Raw genomic sequence first — 22,611 nt, forward strand, 5'->3', positions numbered from 1 at the left:
GACTCCGGGCTCGGGTTTCCGCACCAATGCCGAGCAGCCCCGGGCGGCCCCCGGCGGCCGGCCCTCCTCCCCGGCACCACGTTCCACAGTCATGGCGCGCGAGGAGGGGCGAGCGCGCGCCCGGCCGCACCCGCGCCCCCGCCCCTCGCCTCGCCGCCGGCCCCGGCCCCTCTCCTAGGCAACCTCCCTCCCCGGCCTGCTGCGCCGCCGAGACGGAGACCCCTCCCCAGAGAGCTGCCTTTCCAGCCAGCGCCGGCTGCAGCGCCCCCTCCCCGCCCCCATCGGGGCGGAGGGATGGAGCCGCGCGCTCCGCGAACCTCCAGCCCCTTCCCCGGAGCCCCAGCCCCTCTCGAGCCCCACTGAGGCCCGGGTGCGGCGGGGGTAGGCGAGGACTGTCTCCTCGCAGCCCGCCCACACCTTGGCATCTTTGCAAACCTATATATATATATAAAATAAAGCACACCCTCCCCCCTCCCGCCCTGCCTCCCCGCCATCCTCGTCCTTAGATTGAAAAGCGCGTTACAATAACCGGGACGGTTACGCAGGAAGCAATCCTGCACTGGTCCGGGTCTAAGGCGGCAGCTTCCCGGCCACGCTGCCGGCTCCCGGGCCTCGATTTTCCGGCCATGCCGGAGAGCCTGCGGCACCGCGGGGCTGACAGGTCCGGCACGGGGCCGCAACTGGGCCCAAGTCCGCCGTCCCATCCACGTCCAGACTTGCCGGGCTACAAAAGGTGCAATCTCACGCACACGCAAGGCGCCCAAATAAACTCGGCAGCGCACCGCTGGGGAGGCTGCGAACAATGCACCCGGCGGCCCGCGCCCGGTGCAGCGCGGCGCCCCGGGGGACAGGGCCTGCGGGCGGGGGCCGAGGCGGAGGACCCGCCGGCCGTGGCGCTGGACACCTTACTTCCTGCTTCCCCGCCCGCGACCAGACCCAGCTCTGCGGAGGGATATCTCTCCCCTCCTCTGTCCCTCTCCCTCCCTCCCTTCCCCCGCCCCCCCCCCCAACGCCGTGCTTCGACTACCCCCCCAACACCCCGCCTTTCTCCTTTTGCAAGAAAATAATTTGACAGTCGATTTGCTGACAGGGGAGGAATTTGCATCCTGGATTTAAAAAAAAAAAAAAAAGGCCGAGAGGAGCTTGGGAACGGTTGCTAGGGGTGGGTAATGGGTGAAAAGGGGGGGGTGTCGGGGAGCGGAGAAGGAGGGCCGAGGGAGGGGGCGAGGGTGGGGAGCGATGCACAAGGTAAGGCCAGGTTGCGGCGGCCCGGGCCCGAGTGGGCTGCGGCCGGGGGAGGGGCGAGAGATACATATGTATTTCTGTCTCCCCAGCACACCCCCTTGCCTAGCAGCGATGGCTGAGAGGCGGTGCATGCAGATGGGGAGTAAGTTTCCTGAAGGGGCGGGTGGCTGCACGCGCGCAGCCCCGCGCTGCCAATTTCCACCGGGGAGGGAGAGTGGCTGAATGCGGAGAGTTTGGAGTTGCTTGCGGCGGAGGGCAGGCAGGGGAGCAGGGCCGGGGCGGGGGGCTGGCGGGCGCTGTATCTGGGAGTAAGTTTCCAGGATCGGGAGAGCCTGCACGCTTGCTCGCTAGTAAGTTTCTGGCCGGGGAGGGCGCGTGGGGAGGAGGCGAGGGAGGGGTGCATGTATATAGAAGGGGGGAGGGGGGAGCAGATTTCCTGCGGGGAGGCTGAATGCATATGGAGAGTAGATTTCCTGAAGGGAGGGTGGCGGCGTACACGGACCGAGTTAAGTTTCTTGCTGGGGTGGTGGCGGTGGGGTGGTGCTCTGGCGACCCTGAGATTCCCACCCGGGGTGGGGTGGGGGAGCACGCTGTTGGGGGCGGGGGGAGAGGGCGAGAGGCCGGGCTCCCTGCTGGGGAGAGGGGCTTGCATCTGGGGAGTATGTTTCCTGGCGGAGCGATATTTGTTTACAGGCTGAGGGCAGTACTGTAAGTGAGTAGCTCTGCAAGGAGGCCGCTGACATAAATTAATATTGAAATTACTCCATCAGCTCTGCTCGCCCCCCGGCCCACCCCCCAAGAGGAGACTGGTCTTGTGGTCGGATTGCCCATGCACTTGTTGCAGAAACAGCCAAGGTAGGCAAAAAGCTTATTAAGTTTCATTTTGAAAACGTTAGTCGGGGGATGCTCCGTGAGAAGACGGAGGGGGGGTGTGTGTGCAGAGAAGGACATATGCCCCCCACCTGGCCCCCCGCCGCTTTACTTTTCCGTGTGTACGCAGGGCCTGCTCCCCTCTTCCCTCGCTGGGCTGCACGGCATCCCAGCAAGGGGGAGGGGTGAGGTGGCCGCTGTAATTGGCAACCCCGGCCTAAAGGGGGGTGGCAGTGGTGGGCTTGCAGTTGAAGGTTGTGATGTTATAAAGCCTTCATTCTTCCAGCCGAGAAACCGCAGGACCCTGGGGATGTGCCTTTTGGGGTTTCTGACATGATGCATGTGTGCATGTATATGCGCCTGCGGGCCCCGTGGGGGCTGGGTACTCCCCAGAAGTTAGTGCGGCCACCCAGATGGGAGAAACGTGCAAGGTGGGGGTCAGCTTGCCCCCTGGCGCCCCAACTTCGGTTTGGGAGGCCGGGAAGTTGGAGCCGGTGGTCTGCAGAAGTAGGTATTAAAACCAAAACCAAAGCGCCCATGTCCCGGCCGGCCGGCAGAGGCGGAGAGCACCTGGCAGGCGGCCTGTGGCCCGCGGTGGGCTGGATGGAGCATGTGCGCCCGGCGTGCTCAGGTTGAAGGAACGCCTGCGGTGCCTCGGTGTGCCTTCCGCCGGCCGGCGGGAGCCCGCGTTCTGCCCCCGACGGCGGGCAGCTCTGGGGAGCGAACGTGTTGAGACGGGGCGCCTCGCAGTGCGGCCTGGGTTGGTTTGCCAAGTGCGTGGAAGTCGTGCTTGGGAATGACCCTTCCGGGGGACAGCTCGGAACGCGCCCCCTGGAAGCCGAGGCAGGTTGTTCAGCAGGCCCGGGAGCAGAGTTCTGGGGGAGGAGTTCTGTGTTGTCCCAGTGAGTACCTGCCTTCTGCATCAGGTTCCCTCCCCCAGGAAGGAGTTCAGCGTCAGAAAATGTGGTTTTCAGGCCCCCTGGAAGGAGAGGAACAGGAGTCCTCCGGGCTGCCGGCTGGGTAGCCGGCAGGCGCTGCCTCCCCGGCCTGCTTCCTTGGCCCTCAGCCTCCTGGTTCCTGCACAGCAGTAGTTGGTGCTGGCCTCAGGAGCCTTGCCGGTGCTGGCAGCTTTAGCGTTGCCAGGATGGTTTCAGCGCTGGGTTCCGATCGAGAGATACTGGGTGGGGTAGACCGAAGTTGTGTAAGCTTTATTCAGTTCTGTAGATGGGCTCAGTTCTAGAAGGGAAAAACATGGGTTAAAAAAAATCTCTTTCCATGTAACTGATGGACACTGCTTTTTTTTCTCTTCTTCTGTCATCAGATTTCCAGATGAAGGCTTGATATTTGTCAGTTTGAGAACTGAGTTGGTTGTGAATTAAATATTATTGCTACTTATCAAATGATCCTAGCTAGGTATTAGTTAAGCAAATTAGCTATTATTCCCCCCCCCCCAAAGAAAATCTGTTTGCTGCATGTATATGCTGGGGGAGTTGACACAATCTTAATGTGTGTTTATTTCAGGGCAAAATTATTTACATGCCTAACCTCGAAGCCAAAAGCAATCATTCAGGTATATATATATATATATATATATATATATATATGAGATTTATTTTATTGTCTTGGTTTGGCCATTAATCAAGTCACAGTAGCTTTTTTTTTCTCTTCCACGGAGAATGTTCTTGTGGTAATAAAGGTTTGAAGGCCCATGAATCACAATTCATTCTTTTTAAAATATTGTGGTGATTGTCAGGATTTGATTTATAGGAATTGATACCGGGAGTGACACACCTCTTTGGGCCCCGCCCTTCTAGACATGTCCATTTTTGCCAAAGGGCTGTTTAGAAACCAGCTTGACATCTCAAAAAGAGCATTTCCCTTCTGCTTTATAAGCACTGAGAAGATTAATTTTGCAGGTTCCACAGTAAACATGGGTCTTTTCACAGCTTGGTAAGCAGGCATCCACATAGCAGGCATGTGTTAATATCACATAGCACTTATGTGCGCTTGCTGTGAAAACAGTTGTTCTATGAACTGTGTGGAAAGTACTCAGTTTTGCCTCCTCCAACCGGCCTGGGCCTGTGGTTTTTGTCGGGTTAGGAGCTTAAATTGTAAAAGAGGGGACAGACTGTAGTGTTCTTTGCTGCTTATATAATAAAATGTGTGGTCACAGAAACAAGCTTATTTATCATTTTCTCTTCTTTTTATGGGGTGAGTTGGTCAGACTAACCAAAAGCATTCGTTCTGGGGAAAGGATAGGGACTCTCCATAAAGTTGATTAGTTAGGGAGTGTTAAAATTGTCTTGCGTCCGGGACTTGGCTCAAATCTACAGTATTTATTTATAAAGAGACAAAGAACTTTTAAGGTGGCTTGATGATCAAGGCAGGGGGAAGACATCTCTGGAAAGAAAAGTAGGGAGGGCACCCATTTCTAGCCATTTCTGGGCTTGGGATTCTTTTATCTTAAAAGTGTGTGGTTTGATCCATGAGTTCCCTTCTGGCTCTGAGAGTCTGTGCCTGTGGGGCGGGGTCTGCAGAGGTCTTGACAGTCTCTTCCTGGGCCAACGGCCAAATTGCTTCATGGACTTGGGTGAGTTGATTAACTTCTGTTTTTGTCTTCTCATGGAGAAAGTGGATTTGTCCGTCGGCATTCCACAGAGGACTCTAAGGGCAGCCTGGTAATCTTGACCATCAGATGCTGGGAAATATTTCTGACAAGTCTGCCACTGACTTGAACAAAAAAAAAAAATCTTAATTATGTGTGCTAAGAGAGAGAGTAGGGCACCAAAAATCATTTCAGTTCATCTCAGACGTGTCCTCGCCAGCCAGCTGGTTCACTGGTCTAATGCTTGGTCAAGTCTATGGTTAATTGAGCTGTTATTCCCAGGCAGTGGGAAGCTTTGGGGAGGAATGGGAACTCTGAAGGTGCGAAGTGGGCTTTGCCCAATGTCTTTGGAGCAGTCATAAGTGGGTAGTTGAGATTTGGCTGAATATTCATGATAGGGCTCATAATGATGATATTGTAGTAGTCACTTCTGAGATACCATATATTTCACCATGGGCATTTTGGAGGAAAGCTCTTGATGTTTTTATTGACTTTGAACATTGACATGAAAAGTAAGGATCCAGACAAGTGGCTCAGACCCCAGGCGGTATGAGCAGTGCTGATTGTCTGGCTCCAAAGGCAGCTGAATTCAGCTCATTTTATTTCTAACCTCATAAAACTGTGTGGCCCAGGGAGTGGGGGTGGGAGATGAGAATCAGCTGGGATCTTGTGGATTAAGGATAGTTCTGAATTTGCATGTGGGGTGGGAATCAGGGAGATAAAGGAGAAACTCAAACAGTTGATTTCTTTTATGGGGAGAGGGAGGCAGGAACAGCTGGATTCCACTTCCCGGCAGGCTTTTCCACAGGGCAATGTGGCATTTTTAAGGAATAGTGTAGTCTTCATAACATGAGCTTGACCTCCTGGCTCTCCTAATAAATCTTTTCTCCTGGCTTACAGAAACTACACAAGAAAAAGCTGCTAATATTTTCTACGACTTTTAAGTTCTCATACTGGCTGCTTGTAATTATTTGGGTTTATTGGGGGAAATACTGATTTTTGTATTTTTTCCTCAACATTAAAGAAAATAAACTTTTTTGGGGAGGGGATAGAGGAAGAAGGGGAAAAAGAACCTGGGGACCCAAGAGGCAGTGATGACGTTGGGGTTGCAGAATGAAATAACAGTACTTTCTTGCCGTTGGCAACCCTGGCTATTTCATTCATACATTCAGCAACTACTTATTGAGCACCTACTGTTTGCTGGGCCCTGTGTTAAGGGTCTGGGTATTTGTGGAAGATTGTGAGATATAATCCTCTTCCTCTTCCCATGCTTGCATTGCCACCCACTAGCTTACAGTACAGGCAAACATACTGAAGCCATTGAAAGTTTGGAGTGGGAAGTGACACCCCTAACTCGTGTTCCAAGGCGGTGGCATTGGTGGAGAGGAGAGTGGAGAGGGGCAGGTGTGGAACTGGGGAGCCCAGTGAAGAGGCGGGCAGAACAGGTGAAGTGAGAAGGGGAAGGAGGTGTCTGGAGGAGGGCAGCTGGGTGTGAGATGCCTTGGAGGTGGAGTGGGCGGAGCTTGCTGTTGGGTTCCTGGGGTGGGTGAGGGGAGAATTCAGGATAGCTGGGATTTCTGACTTGAGCAGTTGGGTGGATGGTGTTGCCCTTTTCTGAGATGGGGGAAGACTGGGAGAGGGAGGGGACAAAATCAAGACACTTCAGTTTGGGCACCCTAAGTTTGAGATGCTTGCAGACTCAAGGTGCACGTGTCAAGTAGGTCGTCTGATCCAGTCCAGTGCCAGAGGAGCTGGACAGCCAGGGGAGAGGTCCAAATACGGGTACCATCGGCATGGATGCAGAGCCACCACTGGATTTGGCAAAATGGAATCCATTGGTGACTTCAGGAAGGAAAGCTGCAGTGGAGTGAAGGGATGGGTGGGACCAAGCTTGGAGTGGAGAGGGGTGGGTGGGGAGTGTGAAGTGAGGAACTTGGGATAGCAAGCTCCTTTTTGAGAAGGTTCGATCATGAAAAGGGGGCAGAAGTGGATGGGGAGCTACAAGGACAAGTGCATACAGGGAAGGATTTTCTTTGCAAGGGATCGCTATGTGAGGACGCTTCTAAAAGTGTGTGGAAAATGGAATTGCAAGTCTGAGTTTAAGGACTGGTGTTGTGGAGCAGCAGGTTAGGCCTGGCCCAGCCCCAGCTGTTGTTGGCATTTGGGGAGTGAACCAGGGGATGGAAGTACTCTCTCTTTCTCTCTCTCCCTGTCTCTGTCTTTCTGTCACTCTGCCTTTCAAGTAGATTAAAATGAACAGTTCTTTTTATTTATTTATTTATTTATTTTTTAAAGATTTATTTATTTGAAAGGCAGAGTTACAGGGAGGCAAAGTCAGAGAGAGAGAGAGAGAGAGAGAATGAACCTCCATCCGTTGGTTCACTCCCCAAATGGCCGCAGCGGCACGAATTGTGCCAATCCGAAGCCAGGAGCCAAGAGCTTCTTCTGGGTCTCCCACATGGGTGCAGGGACCCAAGGACTTGGGACATCTTCTACTGCTTTCCTAGGCTATTAGCAGAGACCTGGGTTGGAAGTGGAGCAGATACGACTTGATCCGGCACCCTAATGGGATGCCGGCACTGCAGGTGGCAGTTTCACCTGCTATACCACAACACTGGCCCCAAAATCAACAATTATTAAAAGTTCAAGTTTATTTGATTGCAAAATTTTTTGTAACCCATGGAAAATATATATTATGAAGAAACTATGGATTTCAATTTTGTTGCACCCAAATAAACTCATACTTTAAAAAAATTATTTATTTATTTGAAAAGCAGAGAGACACAGAAAGAGATAAAGAGAAAGAAAGAGAGCTCTTTATTTGCTGGTTTGCTCCCCAAATGCCAGCAATGGCTGGAGCTGGGCCAGGGGCAAAGCTTGGACCTAGAAACTCAACCAGATCTCCCACATGGGTGGCAAGGACCCAAGACTTGAGCCCTCATCACTGCTTCCCAAGGTCTGCATTATCAAGAAGCTGGAATCAGCAGTTAGAGCTGGGAATCAAACCCGGGCACTCTGCTGTGGGACATGGGCGTCTTCCCTGCTAGGCCGGACACTCGCCCCAAACTCATGCATTTTGAAGTACCCTCATGTTTGTGTACCGGTGGGGAAGATGGCTGGAGAGGGAGTGACTGATGCGGAGAAATGGGTTGGATCAGTTGAGCAGACGCCTCTGAGAACGCCTTAGGGGAAGAGCTCACCTTTGCTGGGGGAGAGGCCTGTCCTCCGTGCCCACAGACGGAAAAGCAGAGAAGAGTGAAGATGCAGGCGAGGGAGGGCCTCAGAGAGTTGAGGGGGCACTCACTGCCTTTGGGAAGGGGTTTGGGCTCAGGACCCGACACAGCCAGCAACTGCAGGAGTTAACCTGCATCTGAAATCGTGCTGCGTGTTGCTGAGCCATCGTGTTGATCGCCACCGTGAGTGGCACAGAGGATTGACGGACTCTTTGGCTTGGGGAAAGGATGCTTCAGTTACAGTAATTTGAGTCTCATATTAGATTTTTTTTCTTACTTTGAGAGGGGAAGAGAGAGAGAGAGAGAGAGAGAGCGCTCCAGTCCTGCTGGCTCAAGTCTTTAAATATCTGCAGTGGCTAGGGCGGGGCCAGCCAAAGCTGGGAGCGGGCACTCAATCAAGGTGTCTCCCACGTGGGTGGCAGGAACCCAAGTATGAGCCTTCACCACTGCCTCCCAGGGTTTGCATCAGCAGGAAGCTGGAGTGAGAACGGAGCTGGGTATTGAACTTGGGTACTCCGATATGAGCTGTAGGCATCTTAAGTGGTATCTTAACCTTGAGGCCACTTAACCGCCCATGTTAGCTTTTGAAAACTATGATTGTCAAAAGACTGCTGTGATTTTTAACCCTATTCAAAACTTAGTGGGTACTTTATTAAACATGACAATAGGTCTGATCTGATTTCATCATCATTTAAAAAAATCATCTATTATTTTTCACTTTATGTTTCTGTGTGGGAGCAAACTGTTGAAATCCATACTTAATGTATACTAAGCTGATCTTCTGTATATTAAGATAATCGAAAATGAATCTTGATGTGAATGGAAGGGGAGAGGGAGTGGGAAAGGGGAGGGTTGTGGGTGGGAGGGACGGTATGGGGGGGAAGCCATTGTAACACATGAGTTGTACTTTGGAAATTTATATTCATTAAATAAAAGATAAAAAAAAAGAAAGAAAAAAAAACTTAGTGGGTACTTTTAGGTTTTGAGCAAAAAAAAAAAAAAAAAAAAAAAGGCCAAGCACCACCCCGGTTCAGGCTGCCTTTCTCAGAAATAGCACACAGACCTGGCCAGCCTGGTGGAGTCCAGCCGCTGGTGGGGGCCGGGGAGCGGGGGGGGGGGGGGGCTGTGAGGAAGGAGAAGGAAGGGAGAGCTGTGTTGAGGTCTAGCTCTGTTCCAAGGCCCTGGACAAGTCAGCCGCCCAGCCTGTCTCTGCATTTGTAAAGAGAGGGTGACACCATCTGTCGCCTCTCCTCTTTGAGTTGTGTGAGGTGGCATCAGATAATGCACAGAAAGTGCTATGTAAACTGTAAGCAGCATGGTACACAGGCAGCAGCGAGGTGACTTGATCTTCAGCCAGATCTTTTCGGATACCAAATCTGCAAACCAACCAGGCACTCCTTTTAACTCCCCAGAGCTGCTCCTAAAAACTCCGCTCCCTGGGTCCGCTCCTGCTGTCGTGCCCTTCTTGTAGTCATTTTCTACACGAAACTGCTCTTTTTGTTGCAGGGCTGGCATCGGAAGGCTGGCTGTGAGATGCCAGTCAGTGTAGGTTCAGACCCTGATTCCGTGTGCAGAATTTGAGACCTGGCCACACAAAGGACCAGACAAATTTGGATTGTTCCCCTCAGAGAGCCCTGTGAACTGGGTGCGGGGGAACCTTGAAACTACTGGAAAACCCAACAGTGGCCCCGCGCTCTTAGCTGTCTTCGTGTGCATCCAGCGTTCTGTTTTGCCAATGAGTTGTGCTATAAAGCCGAGCCCATGTAAAAGCAGTCATCGTTACCCCTTAATCTGACTGTACATGCTGGAAACGCATTGCCCATTTAAAAAAATATCTGATGCTTCTCACTCTGCCTCTGCTGAAGAGAGTGAGGCTTTATTTTTACATTGTTTTTATTATGGAAAAACTTTCAACACATACAAACAGTAGATAGACTAGCGCGGTTAACTCCTGCGTACCCAACATGCAGACTCAGCGGCCAGTGAGATTCTGCCACATCTAGCTAGCTGTGGAGAATGGGTCTTCTTGCTGGGCTGGCCTGCTAAACACATTTAGCTGGTTCTGAGGCATCGGTGGAACCCCTATCAACTTGTTTTCATAGAGGAAGGACAGAAAGAAAAATCAGAAAGAGAGGAAATGGATGCCACCATGGAAATCACTAGTATTTACCTAGCATTTTATAGTTCCAAAGCCTCTTTTTTTATGACTTCCAACAGTGGTAGAAGGTAGATGGCTTTATGGCTGAGGGAACTGAAGCTCAAGACATAGAATGGTAAAAAGAAAAATAAATGACTAACTTGGAGGGCCGTGTCTATCCAATGTCTGGAACCCTGTTTTAGTGCCAAGACTTGTATGATCTCCAGGCCTAAGGAGTAAGAGTGTGATACAGAATGTGGGGTAGCTTTGAAAAGTTCATGGGAGCATGGAACTCAAGTTTATTTTGGTACGAAATATTGTGAAATCCATGGACAGTTTTTTCATACTCTTTTCCATACACTTTCCATACTTTTCCATTCACTCATTGAAAACTCCTTGTAGGCATGGATTTTTTTTTTTTTTGTACCAAATACATTGATAATTCCATTTCCCATGAAGTTTGGGACATATCGTTGTGTGTGCAAGAGATCATGGGTGCAATGAAGGTTACCTGGGTATTCTGGGCTTCCAACTCCGATGACCTCAGTTGGAAGTACTCAGATGACTGAAGCATATTTTAGGGACTACATTTTTTTTTTCTATTAACTGAATGGTCTGCTTCTAGTGTTTGGGAGCACACAGCTCCAAGGATTTCTTTCAATTAAGGCCAAGACTCAACTTTAACAAATCGGGCAGCTCTTCTCCACCAGTCTCTTGCAGTCAACTCTGTCCCTTCTGGGAGTCCTTGGGGGAGCCACCTGGGCAGTGCAGTGGTCACTTCTGGATGGTGTGGCCTTGGCCCTGCGCAGTTGGCTAGCTGGGGGAGAATCCTTCCCGAGAGTCTCCGGGAGTGGGGATGGAGGGTCCCTCTAGGTCCCTGGGGAACTGCCTCCCCTCTAACTCCTTTGAAAGATTTTTTATTTTTTTTTAATGAAAAAGAAAAAGAGATGGAGTTGATGCTGAAGGGGTTATAATGGGAGTGTTGTTGGAGTCTGTTCTGTTGTCATCACAAAAGGAGATACCAAACACCCTGAACGTTCAACTCAGTAACGAGGCTGATTGTGAAGTAGTGGCGCTTGGTTGCTGTTCTGTTGTAATTGGTGAACGTGTGTGCCGTGCCAGCCGAGGGGTGCTGGGGGTGGGGGGTGCCGCAGGACATAAGGACGTTTAGGGGCTTCTTTCTTGAAGAGTCTGAGCCGCTTTAGAAGCCGGCCTGGAATTTAAGTGACTGTCCCGTGCGGGTGCAGTCTTTCTAGAGGGCTGTGTGTGTCAGGGCGCTGGGGTGGGCTCCTGCGTCCTTGGCTTTTAAAGGGTTGCAGTTGTCACACTTGCCAAGGGGCGTGTCTTTCATCCCTTCTGGACTGCGGACTTGTGGGCCACAGAACCTTGTCACCTCTCCTTTTCCTATTTATTTATTTATTTATTTACTTTTCTTTCTTATTTGAATGGCAGAGAGACAGAGAGGAGAGAGAGAGATCTTCCATTCACTGATTCATTCCCCAAATGCCTGTACCAGCCGGGGCTGGGTTAGGCCCATCACCGGCTGCCTCCCAGAGTGCACATTAGCAGGGCACCTGATGGGAAGCAGAGGAGCTGGGCCTTGAAGCAGGCACTCTGACATGAGATCCTGGCTTCCCACACAGCAGCTTAGCCATTGGCACCAAACGCCTGCCCGCTCTCTCATTTTAGCACCCTCAGCATCTAGCACAGAGCCGAGCACTAGTTAGTGCTGTATATATGCTTATTTATATAAGAGTTAGCTGGATTTTGGGGGGGAGGGGGGAAGTTTGATTGTTTCTGTTTTGCCTCTGGTTTTCTCCCCATTGGTTTTTCTTGGAGGGAGAAATCCAGGCCTGTCTCCTACCAGGCCCAGCCCTTGCAGCTGCAATCAGAGACCAGAGCAGAGAAATAGTTCCTTCCCCCTTGCCATGGCCTTGCAGCCCTTAGCTGGGGTGGCTTCGCTGAGCCCTCCAGTACAAATGCGGTCCCATCCCCCAGCCCCTTTAATAAGTGACATTTTGTTAAATCAGTTATTCAAGGCCTTATCTGTATTTCTGTCTGTGCCGGCTTAGTCAAAATAGGAAAGAGACTGAATATTAGATTTCTTCACCCGCCACCTCCCCCACCCTCCCCACCCCGCCCCTTTGAGCAACTCCAGGGACATAAGATTTCAGATAGGGGCGGGCGGGCGGGGTGATGTGTCCTTGAAGAAGTAAATGCTGCCGGCAGAAAAAATGTGGAGGGCTTTGACTTGTAGCAAATGCTGTTTTTCACCAGCTGTGATTTTTCCATTTTTCTTTTTCTTTCTGTTTTGATTAGTGGAACTCATTGTGCCTCAGGGCTGGGCTTGCGTTGGGCAAGGGTGCAGGGGGAGCTGCTCCAGCTGGGGAGGGTGAAGGAGAAAAGGGATTTATTGAAAATATATGTCTACTTCTGCTATGATAAAGCGGCAGCATGGAAAAATGCAACAGGGAAATCATTATTGTGGTAATGTAGGCAGAGCTCCGCTTTCTCATTAACAGAGCTTAGCCCACGTGGAGGAGGGGGCGGCCGGCTGCTTTCAGAGTGGGGGTATTCAATAATAGCAGAAACTCCGGGGATTGTCTCCATCCCCCCTCCCCCCACCCCGCACCCCCCCACCCCGCCCGGCTGCCTTTTCTTTTCTTTCTCCGATCCATCGGTGATAACCTTTACAAAGCTGCTTGTTGGGTTTCCCAGTTTCCTTCTTCACCCCTGCCACCCTAAAATGCTGGAAGGGTTGTTTAAATTTTAAAGTTAGAGGGAATGAAAATAAATTTTCTCCTGGGAACGCAGGCAGGATTTTGGCAACACGTTGTGATCAGAGATTGGATCCTGTCCCTGGCGTCCCAGAGAAGAGCGATTTAGGGGCTCAGGAACTTGCTTTTGCCCTGGGCTGTCAGGAGCTGCTGGCTCCCTTTCACGGCACCAGCTATGCTCTTAGGGAGCGTGCCCTGTGCCTGGCTGTGTGCAGGTTTTTTAGGCGTTTCGGCTTAGCAGTGTAGGAGGCAGATGCGACACCTGCTTTTACACTTGAGGAAACTGAGGCCCAGAGCACACAGGGACCCAGGGTCTGCCTCTGGCAGAAGGGGCGGGGTGCTCTCTGGAGGAGTCTAGAATTGATTTATTTACAGTTTACAAGAGACCCAGCTCTTATCCGCTGGTTCACTCCCCAGATGCACTTCAACAGCTGGGACTGGACTGAGCTAACGCCTGTACTTGAGCCATTGCCGCTGCCTCCCAGGGTTCTGCGTTAGCAGGAAGCTGGAGTTGGGAGCCAGAGTCCGGCTTCAAACCCAGGTGCTCCAAGATGGAACTTGGGTGTCTTAACCACTCGGCAACATGTCCGTGATGTCTGTTCTCTGAGGGCGTGCATTCCATTCATGGGGACTCCCCTCTCATGATGTCATCACCCCACAGGCCGCTGCTCTTCCTGCTGACATCAATCAGGGGGTTAGCATTTCAACTTGTGAATCTGGGGAGACAGGGATGCTCAGTTTAAAGCAGGCCATGGCAGCACTGAAGGGGGGAGTGTCCTGTCTTTCCCAGCCATGCATGGTCCCCTCACCTGTCTCTCGCTGCCTGCCATGTTCTTTTCAGTTCTTGGGGGGCCTCCCACTCGTGAGTCGCTCGCTGCTTTTCTCCTTGAGACCCCAGCCGGCCCTGAACTCTGCACCCGTCCTTTCCCACCCTCTGCTTTGTGGGTGGGCTGCCTCCCGTCCCTGTCTGTGCTCACCTGTTGTGCTGGGCGGTCCTTCTAGATCCTTCAGGTAGAATCTGAGCAGAAGCTCAGGACACACAGGCTGGGCTTTCAGCCTTCTCTTCTGCAGCTCCTGCCTTGGGCCTATGGATGTTCTTGGGAGCTTGACTGTAAGGGCTTCCAAGAGCTTGGAAAAGGATTCTTGGATGCCTCTGAGATCTCTGTAGCCTCCTTGAGGTCGTGAAGAGGAACCAGGGTGGCACAACCTAGAGACGTGTAATGGGATTTTTTTAAATTAAATATTTGTTTTTTATTTATTTGAAAGGCAGAAATGGAGAGAGAGAGGTCCTTCCACCAGCAGCCCAGCCACCAAAGGTCCCCGCAAACCATGTGGACCAATCAGAGGGGACCTAAGAACATGGCCCAACCCAAAACACTTCTGGAAGCCAAATAGGGTCTCCCACTCTCTTTCTGTAATCCTGCCTTTCAAATAAATAAAACAAATTTTTTTAATGAAAAGATTAATTCTGGCTTCTGGATTAATAAATATGTGTTAGGGAAGTTAGCATCTATTTACATTGTATGGGGGGTGTTTTTAAAGTCATGAGATGGCTTTTACTTTTTTCCATGTCTCTTGCAGACATTTGGGGAGTGAACCTGCAGGTGGAAGATTCTCTCTCTCTGTCACTCTGCCTTGCTGATAAATAAACAAATCACATGTATCATAATCATGTATCTCACAAATCACATATATCATAATCATGGTAAATTGCAGGACAAGGGATTCAAATGCAAGAACCCAGTCCCAGGTGACTGTAGAAGCAAGTGCTTTTGCCACTTCCTTATCCTGCCTCGCGTTAGCATTACCAGTCAGCATGGCCTGACTGGTAATTTTGTCCAGAGAAATGATAACGTGGTGGGAGGGGCAGCACACCTGCCTGCTGGGGCTACTGCTGGACAACGTAACTCCCCCAGCCTCGTTTTCCTCCTCCTCAGCACCCTGGCCTTACTGCCTTAGAAGGTTTATTTAGAGAGCGGTGGAGATGGAAGGTGGGAAGTGGGTGCACTGAGAACTTGAGAGCTGTCTTCTCTACTCTTCTGCACAATCATTTTCGACAGGGGCAAGGCTCTGTGAGTGTGGGATTCCAGGGCTGCGATGTGTGTGTGTGCGTGCGTGGCGGGGTGTGTGTCACAATTTTCTGTTTGGCTTCCAGAAGTATTTTGGGTTGGGCCATGCTCTCAGGTCCCCTCTGATTGGTCCACATGGTTTGCGGGGACCTTTGGTGGCTGGGCTGCATGTGGAAGGACCTTTGGCTGGAGCTAGAGTGCTGGCTTCCTGACCTTGGTCACCTTCCTAAACCTTTGTTTCTGAGATGGTCACATCTACATGGATGGGTTACCGGCAGGATTATCTGCAGAATGTGTGCAGCAGTCAGCACCTGGCGAGCTCGCTGGTGATGGTGCGTCTATAGACTGGAAGGCGTGGACTCCGCAGCCTGGGGTCAGGCTCTCGGCGTCACAACCCAGGTTTGCACGATGTTCTCCTGCTTTTAAGGCCTGTAGAAGATGTGATTCAAAGCTTCCTCAGATTTGAGAATTTTTCACTGAAATTGTAGAAATAGTAAGTGAAGGTAATTACTAAATAAAAGTAATTGAAGGCAAGAATTTATTAAGAAATAGTAAATGAAGGTACTTATCTTTTTAATTTTGTGGAAGGAGACTAAAAATTATACATGGTGATATGAATTTGGGTAACATTGATGGATAAGGAAGAAAATTAAAATTGTCTATTAACATTAAAAATTGATTGATTGATTAGCTTATTTGGGAGACAGAGGGAGAGAGAACATTGCCATCCACTGGTTGACTCCTCACATGCCAGCAGTGGCTGGGGCTGAGTGGGACTGAAGCTGGAAGCCAGGAACTCAATCCAGGTCTCCCATGTGGGTGACAGAAGCCATCACCGCTGCCTTCCAGGGTCTGCATTAGCTGGAGCTGGAAGCAGGACCCTGAGCTGGGGCTTGAACCTGGGTACTCTGATGTGGGATGCAGGCAACTTTTTTTTTTTTTTTTTTAAGATTTATTTATTTATTTGAAAGTCAGATTTACACAGAGAGAATGGAGAGACAGAGAGATCTTCCATCCGATGATTCACTCCCCAAGTGGCCGCAACGGCCGGAGCTGCACCGATCTGAAGCCAGGAGCCAGGAGCTATTCCGGGTCTCCCACACGGGTGCAGGGGCCCAAGGACTTGGGCCATCTTCCGCTTTCCCAGGCCATGGCAGAGAGCTGGATCAGGTGGAGCAGCTAGGACTAGAACCGGCATCCATATAGGATGTCGGTGCTTCAGGCTACGGCGTTAACCCACTGCACCAAAGTGCCAGCCCCCGGATGCAGGCATCTTAATGTGTGTCTTAACTGCTAGCCAAATGCCCACCCTATAGAGTGGGTTTTTGTAAGGTCCTTGATAATGTTTTCGAATTGTTCTTCAAAAAGCTTGTATTAATTTTCATTTGCACTTCCAGCATATGAGAAAACTTATCTAACTTCAACAACATTAATATTGTTTTTCAAGAAATGGTAATTCTTGGGTAGTGTGGATTGTCCTTTAAACACTCTACATGGCTTCTCTGGGCTGTTTTTCCTTGCTGCCAGGAGGAGTATAAATGTTTCTTGTGGGATGACCATAACTTGCAAAGTTAGCAAGATCTTTAGAGTTCTGTTGTGGAAAGACTGTGTAAATAAGCTGAATTATTGTCAGAAGTGATACTTTTATGCTGAGTTAGAATTTCCTCATGCCTATCAAAAGAAGACTTTAGGAATGCTTCTCTCTCACTGAATATGGGAGGAGTGAGCAGTCATTCCATGGCCAGGGTACAGGATGTGCAGGTATCTGGTTTGTATAAGCAGCCGAACGTCATTAAAAATTATTTAGTTATTTTCAGTTTTATTTGAAAGGAGAGGGGGGCGGGGAGAGAGGGAGAGAGGGATCCTTCGTCCACTGGTTCATTCCACAAATGCCTGCAACAGTCAGGGCTGTGCCAAACTGAAGCCAGGACCCTGGAACTCCATCCAGGTCTCCCATGCGGGTGGCAGAGACCAAGTACTTGGGCCATAATCTGCTGCCTCCCAGGCTTCACATTAGCAGGAAGCTGGCGTTGGAAGCAGAGGAGCTGGGACTCGAACCAGGCACTCTAATATTGGATGCAGGTGACCCAAGCAGTAACTTAACTGCTGTACCAAATGCCTGCCCTTCAACATCATTTTTAACTTAGGGTCTCTGTCTCATTTTCCAGGAGTTTGTTCCTTTTGAACTGCCATCAGAAAATAAAATCAGTCACTTCTCATAAGAAAGTATGCTTATTGGAGAATTTTAAAATATTCATGGAAAATGCATGTTATGAAAAAACTATGAGTGGATTTCAGTGTTTTGCACCAAGATAAATGATTCTTTTGATTCCATTTCCTTGAGTTTTTTGCAGTACCCTTGTGCTGTACTAGTATTACATGAGAAAAAAGGTTGAAAGTATAAGGAAATGAAAACCAGTCAGTATCATCCAGAGAGAAATTCTCTCATAAAAAATGGTGGGATTCCTTCCAGTATTTTTCAGTACATATATCTTTTTGTAGTTGAGTGCTTTGTGTGTCAGAGATTTGGTAGGTTTTTTTAAAGATCCTAACCTAAAATAGTGTTTTAGCTGTTTCTTAGATAGTGCGGGTTACTTACATAACTTAAACTCCTTTAACCTTCTGAGGTATTCTTATGTTTTTTTTTTTTTAATTTTATTTATTTATTTGAAAGGCAGAGTAATAGAGAGAAAAGAGAGGAAAGCAGAGGAGGGAGGAGAAAGAGAGAGAGATCTTCTATCTGCTGGTTGTCTCCAAATGGCCATAATAGCCAAGGCTGGCCCAAGCCAAAGCCAGGAGCCTGGAACTCCATCCTGATCTCCCACATAGGTGAAAAGGGGCCCAAGAACTTGGGCCATCTTCCAGTGCTTTCCCAGGTGTGTTAGCAGGGAGCTGGATTGGAAACGTAGCTGCATTGTTATGCATTTTAGTTCTCTGTGAATTATACTCAAAAGACATTCTTTTAAACAGTCAATAATAATTTAGGTTAATCCTCATATTAATCTTTTTGATGCTCTTCATTTTTTCTATATAACTACGCTTTCCTTTGGTATTAATTTCTTTCAGCCTGAATGACTCCCCTTGTTTAGGGTGTGTGTGTGTGTGCGTGTGTTAGGAGTGTCTTCTGATGTCACAGTTCTCTCGGGTTTCGTTTATCTGAAAATATCTTTTTTCACCTTCATATTTGGGGGATTTTTTTTCTGTGTATAGAATTTTAGAGCTCCTCTTGTTTCCTTTTTTTTTTTTTTTTTAAGATTTTATTTATTCATTTGAGAGGAAGAGTTACAGACAGTGAGAGGGAGAGACAGAGAGAAAGGTCTTCTGTCTGCTGGTTCACTCCCCAAATGGCTGCAATGGCCAGAGCTGCACCAATCCGAAGCCAGGAGCCAGGAGCTTCTTCCTGGTCTCCCACATGGGCTCAGGGGCCCAAGGGCTTGGGCCATCTTCTACTGCTTTCCCAGGCCACAACAGAGAACTGGACTGGAAGAGGTGCAACCAGGACTAGAACTGGCACCCATATGGCACCGCAGGTGGAGGATTAACTTACTGCGCCACAGCGCCGGCCCCTCCTCTTGTTTTCTTTCAGCCCTTTAGAGATGTCATTCCATTTCTTCTGCCTTCCTTCATTTATTTCTGTTAAAAAGTCATTTTTCCATTTTATTGTGATTCTTTTGGCAGTAACATACCTTTTTCCCCCTCTTTCATTTTTTTTTAAGTAATTTTACTGAGGTGTACGTGGTGTGGCTCCTTTTGTGTCTCCCGCAGAGTCTGAGGAGCTTCTAGAAATTGTGGGTTGATGTATTGAGTCAGTTTTAAAAAATTCTTGTGGAGGTCTCGTCAAATACTGCTTTGTTCTATTATTTCTCTGCTGTTTGTCTCAGACTCCTGTATATACATTAGACATTTTAATGGTCTCTCACATGTTTTTGAGACTCTTTTCTGTGCTTCAGTGTGAGTATTTTTTCTACTGGCTTATCTTCCATGTCACCAATTATTTCTTCTACTGTGTCTGTTTTGTTGTCAAAACCATGTATCCAATTCTTAATTGTAGTTAATATTTTTAAGTTATAGGATTTCTGTTTAAAATTATTATTTTTAGAAGTTTTTTTTCTTTTTTCCTTTCCTCCCATTCTTTCTTTTGGCAGAGTGATGGGGTTGGGAGAGTGGGGGGAGAGATCTTTCATCATCTGGTTCACTTGCCAAATGGCTGCAAAGGCTAGGGCTGGGCCAGGCCAAAGCCAGGAGCCAGGAATTTCATTTGGGTCTCCCACATGGGTGTCAGGAACCCAAGTACTGGGAGTATTATTTACTGCCTGCCAGTCACATTAGCAGGAAGCTGGGTTGGAAGAGGAGTCAGGACACTGATTTGGGATGCTGGTATCCCTAGCAGTGGCTTAACCTGCTGTGCCACAATACCTGTCCTTAGTCCTTTGATGAAAATCTCTAAAATTTCCTGTATTTCTTGAGCATATTCTCATTGTTATTTTAATATTCTGTCTGGTCATTCTGACACTGGATCACCTTTGTGGTTTATTTTTATTCATTTTATTTTTCTACTGGTCTGAACCTATTTTGTGACATGCCCGGAAATTTTAGTTTGAATGCTGGGCATTTTACATGGAAGACACAGAGGTTTGCCTTGACTGAGTTAAGAATGGTCTGTTTCTGATTCGCCCTTACTTGTAGGCCAAGTGTTATTAGGACCTCTCGTTTTTGCCAGGCTCTCATCTCCCAAGGTTTGTCTGCTTGCTGCTGTGGAACTACTCAGATCTCTGCGAGTGCTTTAGTGTTTTAGCAGCTTCTGTCTGCTTAGATTCCTGGTTCTAGCTCTGCACACACACGACTTAGTGTCAGCAAATGCCTCGAGGGGAAATTGCTTGCAGAGCATTGGGTTTACTTCTGTGTGGTTTGCTGTTTCTCTGGGATTTTTGGTCTCTCAAATCTTGGTATTTCTTCACAACCCCGAACTCCAGTTCTGTCTTCCAAGTCCAGAGAGAAATCTGCTGCAGGCTTGCATTGATGCTTTCTGTTTTACCTTCATGTTCCTTGCACCAAACTGGTGAATGTCCTGTGGGGGAAACAGCAGCTACAGATCCATAGCTCATCTCACTGTGCTTTGCTATCCTCTAGAAGCTTGGCCTGTCAAGTCCTGGCTGCCCTGCACTCCCACACCAGCAAATAGTTATCATTATTATTATTGTTATTATTTTGTGCTTTAGCTATTATTTGTAGTTGTTCTATATAGGAGGATTAGTTTAGTATCAGCTATGCCATAATACCTGAAAGTAAAGTCCAATTTTGTATGCCTTCTTATTGGAAATTATAAGTATTTTTTATGTCTTAAAAATTCTATAGCAGCTAATTTTTAATATTTGTACAGAGCCCTCTTTTAGGCCTTTATAATCTACTCAGCCATCCCTGCTGTCATACACCTAGGTCATTTCCCATAATTTGCTTTTATATATAATTCTGCATAAATATCTTTGTATTTCTTTGCAGAAGCATCTTATTCTTATTTTAAGGGCTCAGAGTTAATAGTATTAATAGTAGAGATTGTTTTTATACATCTATCATGTCCAAAGGAAACTAGAGGCCTTTTCTGTCTCAGATGGTTTATAAAACTGTTTTTGTTTCTTTGAAAATAGTCCTATAATGCCCCCCCCTCCCCCGCCATGTACCACACATACTGCATAATACGACTAATAATGAGTTTCATTCTCTGGAGAGCCCCAGGACACCATTACAATCGGTCGTCCTTCTCAGAGAGGAGCAACCTGGAGCAAGAGAGGCCAGGGCACTGCCAAGGTCACACGGCCCAGAGCTGAGCCATGCTTCTGGTGCGGGACCCCTGACTTTCAACCATGCTAGTTTCCCCTTATCCGTGTTGTCAGTTATATTACATGGAAAATTCCAAAAATAAACAATACATTTGAAAAAACTTCTATTATAGCATATTGTTATAATTGTTCTATTTTACTCTTAGTTAATCTCTTACTGGCCTTAATTATAGATTAAACTTTATCATAGGTCATGTATGTACGGGAAGAAACTGTATGTATTGGGTTCAGCACTCATGGGACCCTGGGGATATTCCCCTCTCGTGTAAGGAGGATACTGGCCTACACTGTACCACCACAGAGGTGCACACAGAGGGTCACCTGGAGGTTGGATATCAGAGCAGTCCCTGAGTAGCCAGAATTGGAGCGATGAAGAGCCAGGGCCTTGGAACTGGTAGACGGCAAGGAGTGCGTGGCCAGAGGAAGCTCAGACTCGCTGGCCCCAGTGCTGTGGAGTGTTTCCTCTGCTTTTCCCTGCGCCTCTGCTTGTCTCCTGACCCCGTCACACCTCGCTTCTGCCCACCCACCTAACCTTTTCTTTCCTCTTTTCTAGTCATTGCTCATTATATAGATCTCAAGTATCCTTTTAAAAAATGTTTATTTTATTTACTGAATAAACTTCATGCTCTCCTTTTAGTATAAAAGCAAACTTTTAAACTTTTTTCCTCCAGAAAAAATTTACTGAATGAAATTACTTTTGCATTGCCTTTATTTTTGTTTTTTAAGATTTATTTATTATCTGGGCCGGCACCGCGGCTCACTAGGCTAATTCTCCGCCGTGCGGCTCCGGCACACCGGGTTCTAGTCCTGGTCGGGGCGCCAGATTCTGTCCCGGTTGCCCCTCTTCAAGGCCAGCTCTCTGCTGTGGCCCGGGAATGCAGTGGAGGATGGCCCAAGTGCTTGGGCCCTGCACCCCATGGGAGACCAGGATAAGTACCTGGCTCCTGCCATTGGATCAGCGCGGTGCGCCAGCCGCAGCGCGCCAGCCGTGGCGGCCATTGGAGTGTGAACCAACGGCAAAGGAAGACCTTTCTCTCTGTCTCTCTCTCTCACTGTCCACTCTGCCTGTCAAAAAATAAATAAAATAAAATAAAATAAATTTAAAAAAAGATTTATTTATTATTTGAAAGGCAGAGTTACAGAGAGGCAGAGCCAGAGAGAAATAGGGAGAGGTCTTCCATCCACTGGTTCACTCCCCAAATGGCTGCAATGCTCTGAAGCCAAGAGCCAGGAGCTTCTTCTGGGTCTCCTACATGGGTACAAGGACTTGGCCATCTTCTGCTGCTTTTCCAGGCCATAGCAGAGAGCTGGGTTGGAAATGGAGCAGTCAGGACTTGAACTGGCACCCATATGGGATGCTGGCACTGCAGACGGCAGCTTTACCTACTATGCCGTGGTGCCAGCCCCAACTGTCTTTATTTATTTATTTATTTTTATTTGAAAATCAGAGAAGGATATCTTCCTTCTGTTGGTTTACTCCCCAGATGGCTGCAATGGCCAGGGCTGATCCAGGCTGAATCCAGGAGCTTCATCCAGATCTCCCACGTGGGTGCAGGGACCCAATCACTAGGGCCATCCTCTACTACTTTTCCAGGCGCATTAGCAGGGAGCTGGATTGCAATTTTGCAACTGGAACACAAACTGGTGACCAAATGGGATGCTGGTGGTGGCTTTATCTGCTACACCACAGTGCCGGTGCCACCTTTAATTTTTAATGAACATTTTCTACATCCTCTCTGGGTCAGCAGCTCTTGGAGACAAAACCCTCAACTGCTTGTTTCTTAGAGTGACAGAAAAATGGTCTCATAGTGTTTGGAGAGAGCAGCTGGCGTGGGGTT

At 48.6% G+C, this 22,611-nt stretch overlaps 1 protein-coding gene across 17 annotated transcripts in view; it reads left to right on the top strand.

The window, feature by feature from the left end:
- Positions 1-919: 919 nt before the first annotated feature.
- TRERF1 (transcriptional regulating factor 1) overlaps positions 920-22,611 on the top strand; it is a 227,767-nt gene continuing 206,075 nt past the window's right edge. For 8 of the 17 annotated variants that reach the window (XM_051855695.3, XM_017345124.4, XM_017345126.4 and 5 more), the window contains exons 1-2: positions 1,403-1,595; positions 2,016-2,100. The gene's annotated coding sequence lies outside the window, so the exon portion shown is untranslated. The other 9 variants (XM_051855696.3, XM_051855690.3, XM_017345129.4 and 6 more) reach the window with 6 other exon arrangements.

The sequence above is a fragment of the Oryctolagus cuniculus genome, chromosome 5, assembly GCF_051225735.1.
Source record: "Oryctolagus cuniculus isolate XC-2025 breed Fujian yellow rabbit chromosome 5, ASM5122573v1, whole genome shotgun sequence".
Lineage (NCBI taxonomy): Eukaryota > Metazoa > Chordata > Mammalia > Lagomorpha > Leporidae > Oryctolagus > Oryctolagus cuniculus.